Genomic DNA, 20,041 nt, shown 5'->3' on the forward strand with positions numbered 1-20,041 from the left:
GGATCCTGATCTTTTATCAAATTATCGTCCCGTTTCCAACCTTTTATTTGAACATAAATTTTTAGAGAACATGTGTTTTGATCAAATTGATGAATATTTTAACCAATTCTCTCTTTATTCGAAATTTCAATCTGCATACCGAAGAAACCATAGCACAGAAACCGCGTTGCTTCGTGTAAGAAATGACATTCTAGTTTCAATGGACAATCATTAAGAGTGCATTTTAGTCCTACTCGATCTTACCGCCGCATTCGATACAATTGACCACGATATTTTACTGCAGCGTTTGGAGCATCGGTTTGGCATAAATGGTGTTGCTTTAAAGTGGTTCCATTCATATCTTCGAGGATGTACTCAACGTGTCTATATTGACAATTGTTATTCGGACGATGAACCATTATTTTGCGGTGTACCACAGGGAAGCGTTCTTGGGCCGATTCTTTTTACCTTGTATACATCCCCACTCGAAGACATTATTTTAGCCAATGATATTGACTTTATGCTTTTTGCCGATGATACACAACTGTATTTTTCGTGTAAAAATCTATCTGACTGGACATTCATACCTGAAAAATGCATAGATGATATTCGTGAGTTGATGGCATCAAATCGACTTGTACTCAATGATAGCAAAACAGAAGTAATTCATTTTCACAGTAAGTTCCGAAAAGTTCAAACAGACATATCTAGTTTCAGAGTTAGTGTTACTCATGTTAAACCCATTTCCGTTGTCAGAAATTTAGGAGTGCAATTTGATGAATTCAGTTCTATGTCAAGTCATGTTTCAAAAATTTGTCAGTCAGCATCATACTCATTGTATCGTATTGGGAAAATTCGTAAGCTCTTAGATCGCACAAGTACAGAAAGATTAATTCATGCATTTGTTACATCGCACCTTGATTATTGTAATAGTTTATTATATGGAATTGAGCAACAGCAACTGTCACGTCTTCAATTGATTCAAAACTCGGCAGCACGCATGGTTACACGGAGTAAGAGGCACGAACACATCACACCCATATTGATTGACCTTCATTGGTTACCTGTCTCCGCAAGGATCGAATTTAAGTCTCTTGTCATAACTTACAATATTATAAATGGCACTGCCCCTCACTATCTTGGCTCTCTGATCAGTCGTCAGGCTCTTCCAGAGCCCATGCAGATTGCAAATCGCACACGACAGAGGAACAGTCATTCAGTGGAGATAAGACTAGAGCCTGGCAGATTCGCCCAAAAAAGCTTTGGCGCACGATCCTTTGCCTATTTTGCACCTGATCTATGGAATGCACTCCCCAATGACATCAGGGCAGCTCCATCATTAAATGTTTTCAAGGCGCACCTTAAAACTCACCTTTTTCGAAAGTATTATTCTTTTTAAGCCTCCAGTCATATTGATTGTGTTACCATCTTTCCATGTTTTGATTGTTTTATATTGAAATTTATTTTCTATTTATGTTTTGTTAGTCTTATTGTTGCTATTTCTTCGGCTGTAATAGTTTAGTATTTTAGTTTTAATGTATGTTGTCATATTTTATTGCTTTTGTCTTTAATTTCTGAATTTTATTGTTTTTTAATAATTAGTGTTAAGTTTTTTTTTATATCTGTAATTCTTAGGATGCAATATTTTTAGATTGTATTATTTTTAAGCTGTAATACTTTTTAAGTTATATTTTTTATGAGTTTCTGTGAAGCTGCTTTGAGATCATTCTTTTGATGTAAAGCGCTATATAAGAATAAATTATTATTATTATTATTATTGATTTATCGGTACCGCACATTCTATTAATCGGTACAGCACATTCGATTTATCGGTATCGAACATTTGATTAATTGGTACCGCACAATCGATTTATCGGTATTGCACGTTCGATTTATCGGTATCGTAAATTCGATTTATCGGTACCGCATATTCGATTAATCGGTATCGCACGTTCGATTTATCGGTACCGCATTTTCGATTGATCGGTACCACACAATCGATTTATCGGTACCGCACAATCGATTTATCGGTACCGCACATTCTATTTATCGGTAAAGCACAATCGATTTATCGTTACCGCATTTGATTTCATGGTATAGTAAATTCGATTTATCGGTACTGCACTTTCGATTTATCGGTACCGGACATTCGATATATCGGTACCGCACTATCGATTTATCGGTACCGCACTATCGATTTATTAGTACCGCACATTCGATTAATCGGTATCGCACGTTCGATTTATCGGTACCGCACATTCGACTTATCGGTACCGCACATTCGATTTATCGTTACCGCACACTCGATTTATCGGTAACGCAATTCTATTAATCGGTATCGCACGTTCGATTTATCGGTACCGCACTTTCTATTTATCGGTACCGCACATTCGATTAATCGGTATCGTATATTCGATTTATCGGTATCTCACATTCGATTAATCGGTATCGCACGTTCGATTTATCGGTACCACACTTTCTATTTATCGGTACCGCACATTCGATTAATCGGTATCGTATATTCGATTTATCGGTATCGCACATTCGATTTATCGGTATCGCCCATTCGATTTATTGGTACCGAACAATTGATTTATCGGTATCGCATATTCGATTTATTGGTATCGCACATTCGATTTATCGATACAACACATTGGTTTTATCGGTACTGCACATTCTATTTATCGGTATCGCACATTCGACTTATCGGTGTCGCATAATCGATTTATCGGTACCGTACTTTCTATTAATCGGTATCGCACGTTCTATTTATCGTTACCGCACTTTCGAATGATTGGCACCGCATAATCGATTTATCGGTACAGCACAATCGATTGATCAGTATCGCACATACGATTAACCGGTATCGCACGTTCGATTTATCGTTACCGCACATTCCATTTATCGGTACCGCACATTCGATTAATAGGTATCGCACATTCGATTTATCGGTACCGCACAATCGATTTATCGGTCCCGCACATACGATTTATCGTTACCGCACATTCTATTTATCGGTATCGCACATTCGATGTATCGGTACCGCACATTTGATTGATCGGTATCGCACATTCTATTGATAGGTATCGTAAATTCGATTTATCGGTCCCGCACAATCGATTTATCGGTACAGCACTTTCGATTTATCGGTACAGCACTTCCGATTTATCGGTACCGCACATTCTATTTATCAGTATCGCACATTCGATTTATCGGTATCGCACATTCGATTATCGGTCCCGCACAATCGATTTATCGGTACAGCACTTTCGATTTATCGGTACCGCACATTCGAAATATCGGTATCGTAAATTCAATTAATCGGTATCGCACATTCGATTTGTCGGTATCTCACATTCGACTTATCGGTACCGCACATTCGATTTATCGGTACCGCACATTCGATTTATCGGTGCCGCACAATCGATATATCGGTACCGCATATACGATAAATGGGTACCGCACAATCGAATTATCGGTAGCGCACATTCGATTTATCGGTATTGCAATTTGATAAATCGGTATCGCAGGTTCGATCTATCGGTACCGCACTTTCTATATATCGGTACCGCACTTTCTATTTATCGGTAACGCAATTCGATAAATCGGTATCGCACAATCGATTAATCGGTATCGCACGTTCGATTTATCGGTACCACATATCAATTAATCGGTATCACACCTTCGATATATCGGTACGGCACAATCGATTTATCGGTACGGCACATTCTATTTATCGGTATTACACACTCGATTAATCAGTATTGTACTTTCATTTGATCGGTACGGCACAATCGATTTATCGGTACCGTAAATTCAATTTATCGGTATCGCGCATTCTATTTGTCGGTATCGCACATTCGACTTATCGGTACAGCACATTCGATTTATCGTTACCGCATATCGATTAATCGGTATCGCACGTTCGATTTATCGTTACCGCACATTCGATTTATCGGTACCGCACTATCGATTTATTAGTACCGCACATTCGATTAATCGGTATCGCACGTTCGATTTATCGGTACCGCACAATCGATTTATCGGTACGGCACAATCGATTTATTGGTATTACACACTCGATTAATCGGTATTGTACTTTCATTTGATCGGTACGGCACAATCGATTTATCGGTACCGTAAATTCAATTTATCGGTATCGCGCATTCGATTTGTCGGTATCGCACATTCGACTTATCGGTACCGCACAATCGATTTATCGGTACCGCACAATCGATTCATCTGTTTCGCACTTTAGATTGATCGGTACCGCATAATCGATTTATCGGTACAGCACAATGGATTTATCAGTACCGCACATTCGATTAATGGGTTTCGTAAATTCGATTTTTCGGTATTGCACATTCGATTAACCGGTATCGCATTTTCGATGTATCGGTATCGCACGTTCTATTTATCGGTATCGCACGTTCGATTTATCGTTACCGCACATTCGATTTATCGGTACCGCACATTTCATTTATCGGTACCGCACTATCGATTTATTAGTACCGCACATTCGATTTATCGTTATCGCACATTCGATTGATCGGTATCGCACATTCGATTTATCGGTACCGCACAATCGATTTATCGGTACCGCTTATTCGATAAATCGGTACCGCACAATCGAATAATGGGTACCGCACATTCGATTTATCGGTATCGTTAATTCATTTTTATCGGTATCGCGCATTCGATTTATCGGTCCCGCACAATCGATTTATCGGTTATGCATTTGATTAATCGGTATCGTAAATTCGTTTTATCGGTATCGCACAATCGATTTATCGGTACCGCATATCGATTAATCGGTATCGCACATTCGATTTATCGGTATCGTAAATTCAATTTATCGGTACCGCACTTTCTATTTATCGGTACCGCACTTTCTATTTATCGGTAACGCAATTCGATAAATCGGTATCGCACAATCCATTAATCGGTATCGCACGTTCGATTTATCGGTACCACATATCAATTAATCGGTATCACACCTTCGATATATCGGTACGGCACAATCGATTTATCGGTACGGCACATTCTATTTATCGGTATCGTAAATTCAATTTATCGGTACCGCACTTTCTATTTATCGGTACCGCACTTTCTATTTATCGGTAACGCAATTCGATAAATCGGTATCGCACAATCCATTAATCGGTATCGCACGTTCGATTTATCGGTACCACATATCAATTAATCGGTATCGCACGTTCGATATATCGTTACCGCACATTCGATTTATCGGTACCGCACATTTCATTTATCGGTACCGCACTATCGATTTATTAGTACCGCACATTCGATTAATCGTAATCGCACGTTCGATTTATCGGTACTGCACTTTCTATTTATCGGTACCGCACATTCGATCAATCGGTATCGTAAATTCGATTAATCGGTATCGCACATTCGATTGATCGGTATCGCACATTGGATTTATCGGTACCGCACAATCGATTTATCGGTACCGCTTATTCGATAAATCGGTACCGCACAATCGAATAATGGGTACCGCACATTCGATTTATCGGTATCGTTAATTCATTTTTATCGGTATCGCGCATTCGATTTATCGGTCCCGCACAATCGATTTATCGGTTATGCATTTGATTAATCGGTATCGTAAATTCGTTTTATCGGTATCGCACAATCGATTAATCGGTACCGCATATCGATTAATCGGTATCGCACATTCGATTTATCGGTATCGTAAATTCAATTTATCGGTGTCGCGCATTCGATTTGTCGGTATCGCACATTCGACTTATCGGTACCGCACATTCGATTTATCGGTACCGCATATCGATTAATCGGTATCGCACATTCGAATAATCGGTATCGCACTTTCGATTTATCCTTACCGCACTTTCATTTGATCGGTACGGCACAATCGATTTATCGGTACCGCATTTGATTTATCGGTATCGTAAATTCGATTTATCGGTATTGCACTTTCGATTTATCGGTATCACACGTTTGATTTATCGGTATCGCACGTTCCATTAATCGGTACCGCACATTCGATTTATCGATATCGCATATTCGATTTATTGGTATCGCACATTCGATTTATCGGTATCGCACATTCTATTTATCGGTACCGCACTTTCATTTGATCGGCTCGGCACAATCTATTTATCGGTATCGCGCATTCGATTAATCGGTATCGCACTTTCGATTTATCGGTACCGCACTTTCATTTGATCCGTACGGCACAATCGATTTATCGGTACCGCATAATCGATATATCGGTACAGCACAATGGATTTATCAGTACCGCACATTCGATCAATCGGTATCGCACGTTCGATTTATCGGTACTGCACTTTCTATTTATCGGTACCGCACATTCGATTAATCGGTATCGTAAATTCAATTGATCGGTATCGCACATTCGATTTATCGGTACCGCACAATCGATTCATCGGTACCGCTTATTCGATTTATCGGTAATCGATTCGATTAATAGGTATCAAAGGTTCAATTAATCGGTACCGCACATTCGATTTATCGGTACAGCACATTCGATTTCGGTACCGCAGATTCGATTAATCGGTATCGCACGTTCGATTTATCAGTACCGCACTTTCTATTTATCGGTACCGCACATTCCATTAATCGTATCGTAAATTCGATTTAGCGTTATGGCACATTCGATTTATCGGTCTCTTACATTCGATTTATCGGTACCGCACAATCGATATATCGGTACCCCATATACGATAAATCGGTATCGCACGTTCGATTTATCGGTACCGCATAATCGATTTATCGGTCTCGCACATTCGATTTATCGGTACCGCACAATCGATATATCGGTACCCCATATACGATAAATGGGTACCGCACATTCGAATTATAGGTAGCGCACATTCGATTTATCGGTACCGCACATTAAGTTAATGGGTATCGCACATTCGATTTATCGGTACCGCTTTTTCGATAAATCGGTACCGCACGTTCGAATAATCGGTACCGAACATTCGATTTATCGGTATCGTTAATTCATTATTATCGGTATCGCGCATTCGATTTATCGGTCCCGCACAATCGATATATCGGTACCGCATTTGATTAATCGGTATCGTAAATTCAATTTATCGGTATTGCACTTTCCATTTATCGTTATCGCACATTCGATTTATCGGTACCGCACATTCTATTTATCGGTACCGCACATTCGATTTATCGGTAATCGATTCGATTAATAGGTATCAAAGGTTCAATTAATCGGTACCGCACATTCGTTTTATCGGTACAGCATATTCGATTTCGGTACCGCAGATTCGATTAATCGGTATCGCACGTTCGATTTATCAGTACCGCACTTTCTATTTATCGGTACCGCACATTCCATTAATCGTATCGTAAATTCGATTTAGCGTTATGGCACATTCGATTTATCGGTATCGCACATTCGATTTATCGGTACCGCACAATCGATATATCGGTACCCCATATACGAAAAATCCGTATCGCACGTTCCATTTATCGGTACCGCATAATCGATTTATCGGTCTCGCACTTTCGATTTATCGGTACCGCACAATCGATATATCGGTACCCAATATACGATAAATCGGTACCGCACAATCGAATTATCGGTAGCGCACATTCGATTTATCGGTACCGCACATTAAGTTAATGGGTATCGCACATTCGATTTATAGGTCCCGCACAATCGATTTATCGTTACCGCATTTGATTAATCGGTATCGTAAATTCGTTTTATCGGTATCGCACAATCGATTTATCGGTACCGCATATCGATTAATCGGTATCGCACATTCGATTTATCGGTATCGTAAATTCAATTTATCGGTATCGCGCATTCGATTTGTCGGTATCGCACATTCGACTTATCGGTATCGCGCATTCGATTTGTCGGTATCGCACAATCGACTTATCGGTACCGCACATTCGATTTATCGGTACCGCATATCGATTTATTAGTGTCGCACATTCGATTAACCGGTATCGCATTTTCGAATTATCGGTATCGCACGTTCTATTTATCAGTATCGCACGTTCGATTTATCGTTACCGCACATTCGATTTATCGGTACCGCACATTCGATTTATCGGTACCGCACTATCGATTTATTAGTACCGCACATTCGATTTATCGGTATCGCACGTTCGATTTATCGGTACTGCACTTTCTATTTATCGGTACCGCACATTCGATTAATCGGTATCCTAAATTCGATCAATCGGTATCGCACAATCGAATAATGGGTACCGCACATTCGATTTATCGGTATCGTTAATTCATTTTTATCGGTATCACGCATTCTATTTATCGGTCCCGCACAATCGATTTATCGGTTATGCATTTGATTAATCGGTATCGTAAATTCGTTTTATCGGTATTGCACTTTCGATTTATCGTTACCGCACATTCGATTTATCGGTACCGCACTATCGATTTATTAGTACCGCAGATTCGATTAATCGGTATCGCAAGTTCGATTTATCAGTACCGCACTTTCTATTTATCGGTACCGCAGATTCCATTAATCGTATCGTAAATTCGATTAGCGTTATGGCACATTCGATTTATCGGTATCGCACATTCGATTCATCGGTATCACACTTTCTATTTATCGGTCCCGCACAATCGATTTATCGGTCTCTTACATTCGATTTATCGGTACCGCACAATCGATATATCGATACCCCATATACGATAAATCGGTACCGCACAATCGAGTTATCGGTAGCGCACATTCGATTTATCGGTACCGCACATTAAGTAAATGGGTATCGCACATTCGATTTATCGGTCTCGCACAATCGATTTATCGTTACCGCATTTGATTAATCGGTATCGTAAATTCGTTTTATCGGTATCGCACAATCGATTTATCGGTACCGCATATCGATTAATCGGTATCGCACATTCGATTAATCGGTATCGCACGTTTGATTTATCGGTATCACACGTTTGATTTTTCGGTACCGCACAATCGATTTATCGGTCTCGCACATTCGATTTATCGGTACCGCACAATCGATTTATCGGTACCGCATTTGATTTCACGGTATCGTAAATTCGATTTATCGGTATTGCACTTTCGATTTATCGGTATCGCACGTTTCATTTATCGGTACCGCATTTGATTAATCGGTATCGTAAATTCGTTTTATCGGTATCGCACAATCGATTTATCGGTACCGCATATCGATTAATCGGTATCGCACATTCGATTAATCGGTATCGCACGTTTGATTTATCGGTATCGCACGTTTGATTTTTCGGTACCGCACAATCGATTTATCGGTCTCGCACATTCGATTTATCGGTACCGCACAATCGATTTATCGGTACCGCATTTGATTTCACGGTATCGTAAATTCGATTTATCGGTATTGCACTTTCGATTTATCGGTATCGCACGTTTCATTTATCGGTACCGCACGTTCGATTTGTCGGTACCGCACTTACTATTTATCGGTTTCGCATATTCGATTTATTGGTATCGCACATTCGATTTATCGGTATCGCACATTCGATTTATCGGTCTCGCACATTCGATTTATCGGTACCGCACAATCGATTTATCGGTACCGCATTTGATTTCACGGTATCGTAAATTCGATTTATCGGTATTGCACTTTCGATTTATCGGTATCGCACGTTTCATTTATCGGTACCGCACGTTCGATTAATCGGTACCGCACTTACTATTTATCGGTTTCGCATATTCGATTTATTGGTATCGCACATTCGATTTATCGGTATCGCACATTCGATTTATCGGTACCGCACTTTCATTTGATCGGCTCGGCACAATCTATTTATCGGTACCGCACAATTGATTCATCGGTACTGTACATTCGATTTATCGGTATCGTAAATTCAATTTATTGGTATCGCGCATTTGATTAATCGGTATCGCACATTCGATTTATCGGTATCGCACTTTCGATTTATCGGTACCGCACTTTCATTTGATCCGTACGGCACAATCGATTTATCGGTACCGCATAATCGATATATAGGTACAGCACAATGGATTTATCAGTACCGCACATTCGATTAATCGGTACCGCACAATCGATTTATCGGTCTCGCACAATCGATTTATCGGTACCGCACGTTCGATTTATCGGTACCGCATATTCGATAAATCTGTACCGCACAATCGAATTATCGGTACTGCATATTCGATTTATCGGTAACGTAAATTCATTTTATCCGTATCGCGCATCCGATTTATCGGTCTCGCATATTCGATTTATCGGTACCGCACAATCGATTTATCGGTACCGCATATTCGATAAATCTGTACCTTAAATTCGATTTATCGTTATCACACATTCGATTTTTCGGTACCGCACATACTATTTATCGGTACCGCACATTCGATTTATCGGTATTCTATTCAATTAATTGGTATTCGATTCAATTAATCGGTATCGCAGGTTCGATTTATCGGTACCGCACATTCTATTTATCGGTACCGCACATTTGATTTATCGGTACAGCACATTCGATTTATCGGTATCGCACATTTGATTTATTGGTACCGCACAATCGATTTATCGGTACCGCACAATCGATTTATCGGTACAGCACAATCGATTTATTTGTACCGCACATTCTATTAATCGGTATCGCACTTTTGATTTATCGGTACCGCACTTCTATTTATCGGTACCGCACATTTGATTTATCGGTACAGCACATTCGATTTATCGGTATCGCACATTTGATTTATTGGTACCGCACAATCGATTTATCGGTACCGCACAATCGATTTATCGGTACAGCACAATCGATTTATTTGTACCGCACATTCTATTAATCGGTATCGCACTTTTGATTTATCGGTACCGCACTTCTATTTATCGGTACCGCACATTCGATTCATCGGTATCGTAAACTCGATTTATCGTTATCGCACATTCGATTTATCGGTATCGCACATTTGATTTATTGGTACCGCACAATCGATTTATCGGTACCGCACAATCGATTTATCGGTACCGCACAATCGATTTATCGGTACCGCACAATCGATTTATTTGTACCGCACATTCTATTAATCGGTATCGCACTTTCGATTTATCGGTACCGCACTTTCTATTTATCGGTACCGCACATTCGATTCATCGGTATCGTAAATTCGATTTATCGTTATCGCACATTTGATTTATCGGTATCGCACATTTGATTTATCGGTACCGCAGATTCGATTAATCGGTATCGCACGTTCGATTGATCGGTACCGATAATTCGATTGATCGGTACCGCACAATCGAATTATCGGTCTCGCACATTCGATTTATCGGTACCGCACAATCGATTTATCGGTACCGCATATTCGATAAATCTGTACCGCACAATCGAATTATCGGTACCGCATATTCGATTTATCGGTATCGTAATTTCGTTTTATAGGTATTGCACATTCGATTTATCGGTCTCGCACATTCGAATTATCGGTACCGCACCATCGATTTATCGGTACCGCATATTCGATAAATCTGTACCGCACAATCGAATTATCGATACCGCATATTCGATTTATCGGTATCGTAAATTCATTTTATCGGTATCGCGCATTCGATTTATCGGTCGAAAACACACAATCGATTTATCGGCACCGCATTTGATTTATCGGTACCGTAAATTCGATTTATCGGTATTGCACTTACGATTTATCGTTATCGCACATTCGATTTATCGGTACCGCACATTCGATGACGGTCCGTTGTAGATCCACCGTCTTGAGTTGTGTTGTAAATTGCAGGTCAAGCGTCATTTCAGTCAGCAGAGGTCAGCAAGTGAAAGTCTTTTAATTAATAACTGATATCGTAAGGTATCCATGTCTACCATACGCTATATGTAGCGCCAATTTTAAGTACAATAAATCCCGAAGTGAAGGTGATATGTTTTCTTTAAATCCATCATCAACTCTACAAGATATTTTCGATGTTCATTCTTATTTGCATAAACCTCGTATGCATTACAACCGTAATGGTTCAGTACAAGAACGGTTATCGTTTTTGCTTTTTGTTGGTTTGTTGGTGAGACATTTGATCTAAGAATGGAGATGAAATTCCCTCAAACTTTAAGTGGAAAATCCAACCTCCTGCAGATCGTGTTGGAATAAAATATGACTTAAGGAAATACAAAATCGGTTTTACTTTTTTGTTGCGTACTAAAGATTTATTGTATAATACAGTATTTGCCCCCCCCCCCCCTACAAACAATATGCAATAGACATATAACAATAATTAGTCTCATTTTGAGCAACAAGGACGGTTATGGGGGGAGGGGGGGGGGGGGTTGGGGGTGACTGTATCAATCAATTATAGAAGAACCAAAGGTGGAAAAGATAGGGGTGTGGTCAATGTTTGACCGTCTTCTTTCTTCAACGTCCGTCATCCCCTCCATAGCTCTCATCATGCCATCCATACTGGTCCCCTCCCTTCCTTATCATCGTCCCCTTCAAATACAGGTTATCGTGACTATGTATAAGCAGGGAGTTGTTATGGAAAGCTGCCCAACAAAACCCAAAAGGGTAATATAATGGAGGTGCTGCAGGCAAGGCTATCTGAACACATCATGTTTCGTTAGACATCATATGAGAACGCTGCACTGACCTCACCAGAATACGTCAGGCAATTTGATTAACGGGATAATGTACTACAAATTTGAAATGTTCATTTTAATACAAACAAATGGGAACATGAATAGATCCATTCCCATTCCTCTTACTTGTATGTTGTTACCTATTGGAATCACAAGGGCCTGCACGTAACCATATAAAGAAACCCACTGAAGCTTTCAATAATTTTGCATATCATAAACGCAATAATCTTAAACAGTTTTGAACGTATATGATCCGGGGGATAAAGGAATTAAAAGGATTTGTTCATGTTTATGAGAACTACATACTTTAGGGAGTTACCAGTGTGTGACCGTAATGTGGTTACCACGAGGTCACTGCTTTGAAACTCATTCTAGCCCAAATTTGAAAATCATACTCTTTAATTTCTGTTCAAGATTTAATACGTTTACATCATGTCACACCTATATATCTTTTAAGTGGATGTCAATTTTAACTGTCAAATGTCGCATTCAGATTGTCACAGAATTGACGTAGTGACACAGGAAATCCTTAAAACCCAATAATGTGGACTAGAATGTTGACGAGGGCAAGAGCCTTACCACGAAGAACATTATTTTCGCAGGCGCCCAACAAGCGATCTGATCGGTCCCCCCCCCCTCCCCCAACTCCCTTACTTTGATATGGATTTCCAAATTACCGACCCGAATAAACTATCGCAAAACGTAATTTAATACTATTGTGGATTGAAGATTTCCCAATAGGATAACATTTAAATATAAATAATTAGTTTTATACAAGTTTACACAATTTGGAGTTGTAACATTAAAATAACTCTATTAATACTTTTTAAGGTATTTGGTTTCTTAACAGCAGCTATGTACAGAATATAGGCTACAATAATCTATATACAAATAGTAGTTTTAATAAATATGCTTCTTTCATTATATGGAAATCTCTCTTGATGCTATCAATCGCGAATCTGTTTTCCTGCCATCAAAACGCGAATCAATGTTGATGATATCAAACTCGATTATATGTTGATGATATCAAACTCCATTCTATGTTGATACTTTCATATCCTCATCTATGTTAATGTGATCAAACTCCAATATATATTGATGTTATTGTTCGTGAATATAATTTTCTATCTAAGGTATACGCGAGTCCCTGTTCATGCTATCATACGCGGATCTTTGTTGATGCTATCAACCGTAAACTTATGTTGATGTTATCAAACGTAAACCTCCATTGTATCATACAAGAACATATGATGCTACTGAACACGTATCTCTGTCAATATGTAACACATCGTAACACTAATCTGTACCGATCCTATTGCACCAGGCGAATCTCTATTGTTCGTACAGTAAACGCGAAGCTTTGTTGATCCTATCGTTATTCGTTGATCCAATATTACGCTATTTTTTTGTTAATCATATAGAGACGCGAATTTCCATTGATCTTAATGTACACAAATTTATGTTGAACCTTTTGCAATATTTCGTTGAAAACCAACTCTCAACTATGTCCAGGTTTCACGGTTTCTGTTATATGAGTTAATGCATGTTGATTTCATTCCTATCTGGCAACGAGTAAACTGCTCAAGTTGCTCACATGGCGTGCCAGTAAATATTTACTGAAAAACAACTCTTAAGATCCGAATTTTCAAACCTTATTTAAATACTTAGCTCGACCGCACTCAATGCTTCATATACACTAGGAAAAGTACAACACTATAGAATATTTTTTTTATATTGAAATTGTTTACCAACTGTACAATAGTCCATGTACTAAATATTTGGTTAGTACCATTATTTGATAGGAGTCACGTAAGTTGATCTGTTCAAAACAAAAACGGATAGGATCTGTAACAAACACTACTGCTTGTACGGCAGAAGACATATTAGAAACACACGCATTTGTTTATGTATACTGATATGAAGTTCTCATTAGACTATTATAATAAATATTATATGCCAACCTAACGCATTACGAGTAGAACCGCTATGGCAAATATTACAAGTGAAGATTACTGTAAATGTATGTGGGCCTGACGTTTCGATCTTAGCAGGCTCTGCTCCACCCCCCGCCCCTCCCCTTCTTGTCACCCGTCTTCTCGTAGCTCTCTTCCAATTTTTCCTCTACATTTTTAAGCAGTTTGATAACAGTTTTGTATTATTTTACGTAACGAATTAATCAGGTCTCACATCCGGAGTCTATGAATGCTACACTCTAAAAACTGAAGTGCTAATTTAGTAGCTCCAACACGGTGCTAGTCATCAATTAGCACTTTAAGAGCTAGTATCTAAACCTTCAAGTGTTAAATAACTTGCACCATACCAAAGTGCTATCGCCGTAGTTGTGATGCACTGCACTTATTAAGTGCTGAAAGTTTCGTATTAACTTTTGATTGGCTGAAGGCGGTGACGTCAGTAACATGCAACAACGCTATTGGTTATAACCAAATAGTTGCATATCGCATCGCTAGACGTGACAACTGACGAACGTTCCAACGGCAGACGTAAGTTTCTGAATTGAAATCTGTGAATATTCTCCAGAGTAAGGAAATTTTGAACGCTGATATGGCGACCTTTAATGAAATTTGAGTGATCATTCATGTTTTCAATAACCTAGCTTTGCTGATGACGTCGGGAATTCTCTTGAAATAATTGCTCTGTCGACGTCTTAGTGATGGTAGCCTACCACTGATTTCATAGGTCTATTCACGTATGTAAATGCCAAATGCGCTCTGATATAACATTAGGCTATGCCAAGTTTATGATTGGGCGTTTATAGGCCTAGCCTACCTCCTTATTGTAACATTTATAAGGCCTAACTTTATGGCCGCCAATGGGTGATTCGATTGAGGTGTGCTACTGGTACTACAGTTTACTATGTTTGCACAAATGGCCATCACACAGTCTTAACGTATAAGAGAGGCAGGCCCAATGCAATAAGTATTGGTATTGGTTTAGGCCTATATGCCAATGCCTAAAGAATACGAGCCGATGGCCGCTACACGACCACAAGAAAACGTTTAGGAAGGCCTGCCAACCCATATTACGCTTTGAATTTGTGGTAGCCTAGCCTAGGCCTAACAGTATTGTGGTAACAGGCCTAACGTTGGTGTTGTTAATGTTACTTTGCAGTGTAAGGTCTGTGTATGATTGCCGACGACAAAATGAAGTAGCCTACAAAGTACAAGTACAAACCATACTTCACAGTCATTCTCATACATTATTCAGGTTTAAAGAAAAATTAAAGTTAATGTAAACATAAAATAATGATCAGAGTAATTGTATACATCCTATTCTTATTTGACCTTGATAGTGTTTCCCATAATTCATGCATCGCTTAATGTTGTGTACCCTAATGTTTGCCTTGTTTGCACCTATCAAGGAAGGCCTACTATAGGTATGTTTTCCTTTTGAAATGATGACTCCCAATGTAAATATGCTTCATTTAAGATGTTCTGTCATGAAAAGTGAAAGAATATAGGTAGGCTAAATTTTCCAATTAATTTGAAACAAATTTTTGTGAAACTTTAAACATGCTTTTTTTGGATCAAATCTGTTTATAGACTCAAGCTTTTGCAGAAAAATGAAAGAAACCTGACATGTTTTGGGATTCATCGCATGTTTTCTTGTTTTATTCTTGTACTTGTAGATTTCGCAAGACTTTGAGCAGATGTATGGAGATCAGGTCGCCAATAACTTTTTGATGAAATGTGGGGAACATTCCCGCCTCATTTGGAAGTACATAGCATGTAGTACCAACTCAGCTCTGCGGGACCTTCAGTTTGAATTTGAAGAAACAGAAAATTCTGAGGGTATGTTTAAAAAAAGTGCTAACATTTTGTACTCATGTGACTCTCATTGTGCAAGTTCAGTCAAGTTTTCTGTAGTGAATATTTGGTATGTTAGCTCTATAAAAGACTGCTATAGGTAAAATCATGTACAAAAAAGTGGCAATGCTGTTAACAGATTGTCTGGTACCCAACTTTCTTTAAACATACATGGAAGAAATGAATGAAAGTGATTAAACTGAAACTGAATTACATTCCAATCTAGATTTTGAAGAAGACTTAAGTTCTGACACCATCGAAGCTGGTGGGAGTTTATATGATTGGTGGGCATCTACATGTCTAACGATAGTTCATTAAGTGGTATTATCTCCTGCAGTCTTATGTGAATTTTCAAGTACTGAAGCTAACTTGGCTAAACTGATCCATGGGAGGGGACCCATCACAAATGTATCCAAAAATTGAGGTCAAAGAGATCATTTAAGTGTCAATTCAGGCTGCAGCGTGTGAATCAAAAATAGCCAGATCATTATCAGATTGCTCGCAAATTGTTGAAATCAGTGGATTAAAACTTGTATCCAGATTTCAGATCAAAGGTTATAACTATTGGGTCTAAATTTGTAGCCAGTTCTTAGGCCCATGCACTAAAATTGACTAAGCTGGCAATCCTGTTCAGTTTTGCTTTAATTCCAGCTGTGGAGTAAGGGTAAACTGAAGGAAATTTGTTTCTTGAGCCACGTACTGTTAAAGCGCTGTGGGTGGAGGGGTGTGTTATTATTCTAGAAACATTCTAGAACCAATGTTGTAGGTCTGGTGGTGTAGGGTTGTACCTGTATAGCCACTTGCTTGGTTCATTAATTGATACAAGTTACTGTACCACTTGATGCCTTAGTTTCCTCCATCCAAAAGTGTATTCAATAAGCAAAAGTATTAATTTCCTGGCCTAACCAATTTCAATTATAGAAGCATCCCAGAAATCCTTTCAGTCTTTCACCTTATTTATTTTAGTGACTTTGAAAAGACCTATGACTGTGAAATTGACACAGGCCTTTGTAATTTGGGTTCAGTGGACATAAAAGTATATCAGAATAATGTTTTTTTTTATCTTGGCTATATGTAATTTGTATATTGCAATTTCTAGAGCAAGTAGTAGGAACAAACAGTTACTAACTGACACGTCACACTATTTTGTTGACATATACATCTGTTTTGTTGAGATATGTAATCTGTTTTTATGTTTTTCATTATTAAGAAACTTTTTATTTTCTTCTTTAGAACATGCATCCATGTACGGTCTGTTTGCTTTGGTTCACCTATTGCCGTCTTTCAACACAAGGAAAAGTGGAAAATGCAGTCGAGATGACAATGTCCGTTTCTTCATCGCCTGACAACCAGTAAGTTGTTTTGTGTGTTGAGTGGGAAAGATCTGCCAAAATTCACGCAGAGTGATCATTCTTTAGCCATTTGAGCCTAGGGGATATTGGTGCTGACATTCTGTCCTCTAGGCCTCAGCCCCTTGGCTCAATCTGCGCTGGGCGGTCCAGGTAGGTGCTCTTATTAAATGTGTCTTTCCTTCAGGAGATAAGAGTCAACCACATAAAACTATCTGATACAGATGTGGGTCAATGTAGACTATTCTGTACCTGAGCCAGATAATCCTTTATTATATATCAAGTTATACCTGAATATCTTTTTAGCTGGTTAGATATTAACATGGATTTTATATTTGGTTAAAATATGGCACTAGCCAGGCAGCAGTTCAGGCAAGATACATAATAGTACGGTAAGTGATGCAAGCAGGATGTGAACCAATTGTCACCCGGACTAGTTGAAGTTTTCAGAGGTTACTAGAGAAATTGGCACTATTTTGGAAATTAATGCTTGCTTAATTTATTTTCTTCTTAGATCGGCACAAATGTGGAAGAATATGCAAAGAAAAGCCAACTCAGCAGAAAACAGCCACACCTCCTGGCCATTGGAAGCAATGTGACTGACTTGCAGCAGTTTTTTTTGTAGTTCTGGATGGAGTTGCCCTACCTGTTTCCAGGCAAGCATGTGGAATTGTAGCAGCTACAGATATTTTAATGAAAGTTCATTATGTTTTTAATGTAGCATATGCGGTGCAGCTCACAGATTTCTACACCTTTATCCAAACTGTGTTGTATGGCATACCCCTATCAGGTCAAAAGATAAGTAATCATGTTAAGGAGATAAGGATTGCTTTGCAAAATGTGGAGTAGAGACTGTTCACAGTTTAGTTTAAAAGCATTAAGGAAAGTTTGTTGCAAGCATGTCTTAAAATTTATTCGTTTTAATTACTAGCATTACAGTAATCTCTTTCAAGATTTCTCTTAACGTTTCTTAAGTTACAATGGCCATTTTGTAGTAGAAAAACATGCCGTATGTTTTTACTTTGGGATCAATGTTTCAATTCTAGTAATCCTTTAGAGCTCAGTATGTACGTACCTATTATATAAAGTGTAGTTGGATTTTTGACATTAACAGAAATATAAGGCCTACAACACAGGGTTAACAAATACAAAACTGAACACTAGACAACTTAGACCCACATATATCTCTAAAATCATCTCCAGATGAACCTGGTTATGATGGATAAACTCAGGTTTTGACCAGTTATTCAGGTTGTACAGTTGATGATTTAAGTTTGGGCTTATAAAAATGGGAGGGATACTGCTTGCACCAGATCTCAGCCACAGCCACTCACACAAATTACTCATTAGTAATTAATGACTCACAATATGTCAGGTACTTGCTCGCCCTTCGGGAGCGTAGGTTTACCTAACTTAGTCTTGATTGGGTGTTGTCACTGTTAATTTTATCATGTTTTAAAACATTCATTCAGACTGTTAGATGTTATTCAGTGTTATGTTTCAGTTTAATTTTGCCCCATTTGGGGATCAAGTTGGTGTTATTTTCATTTGACATCATTAAAAGAGTGGAGTGAATAGGTTTGAAGGTGTTGTCCAAAATAAGGGACCATGAGAACAAAGCCTCATTGGGTGGTCAAAAATGTTTTTTTTTTAAATTTAATTTTTGTCCAATCTGAGATCTTTTCCAGTTGGAATCTGGATTTTACTGGATTTTAGGGGTGTATAGTCCCATCTCCTGTAAATATCACTTGGTACTAATACAGAAAATTAATATCATGTTTGAAAATTGTAACATCCATGGCTAAATGTAAACATAAAGTTAGGCTAGAACACTATGCATGGATATACTCTATCACTTCTGGTCAACAGCCTTAAATTTTTATATTAACCAAAGGGTTTAGCTGAGACACTTAAGCTAATCCGTCTACACTATAAGTCTAACTTATGAATTTTTATTTCTCAAGTACAGGAAGCAATAAAAGGAAGAAAGAAAAGAAAAAATGTGTTCCTTTTATTTCAGTCAGGAGATGCTGTGTTTTGACCTATGCATTCCATATTTTGCAAGTGATACAGATTAATTAGGATTTGCACTTACAGGTGCTATATTTGCTCTTTCCAGTGCTGGTGGTAGCACTTAAAGTGCGGGACTGTTGTAGCACTTTTCAGGTGCTTGTATAGTTAGCACCTTTGAGAGTGCTGTTTATAGCACTTAGGGTGCTGTCCCTCTCAGGGCTCTTGGGAAGTGCTGTAAAATAGCACTCTATATGCTGTTTTCAGCA

General features: G+C 38.6%; 1 protein-coding gene and 1 long non-coding RNA gene across 6 annotated transcripts in view; both read left to right on the top strand.

The window, feature by feature from the left end:
* Nucleotides 1-20,041, top strand: part of LOC139977734 (uncharacterized) — a 475,642-nt gene that overhangs the window by 365,349 nt on the left and 90,252 nt on the right. The gene's annotated exons all lie outside the window — the stretch shown is intronic.
* On the top strand, nucleotides 14,809-19,739 carry LOC139977840 (uncharacterized). Of its 3 annotated transcripts, none has more exons than XR_011796712.1 (4): nucleotides 14,809-15,128; nucleotides 16,236-16,398; nucleotides 17,647-17,765; nucleotides 18,277-19,739. It is a non-coding gene; the product is annotated as an uncharacterized lncRNA (long non-coding RNA). The 3 variants fall into 3 exon arrangements; XR_011796711.1 differs by having other exon boundaries at nucleotides 14,810-15,090; XR_011796713.1 differs by lacking the exon at nucleotides 14,809-15,128 and adding an exon at nucleotides 15,278-15,296.

The sequence above is a fragment of the Apostichopus japonicus genome, chromosome 12 (assembly GCF_037975245.1).
Source record: "Apostichopus japonicus isolate 1M-3 chromosome 12, ASM3797524v1, whole genome shotgun sequence".
Taxonomy (NCBI): Eukaryota; Metazoa; Echinodermata; class Holothuroidea; order Aspidochirotida; family Stichopodidae; genus Apostichopus; species Apostichopus japonicus.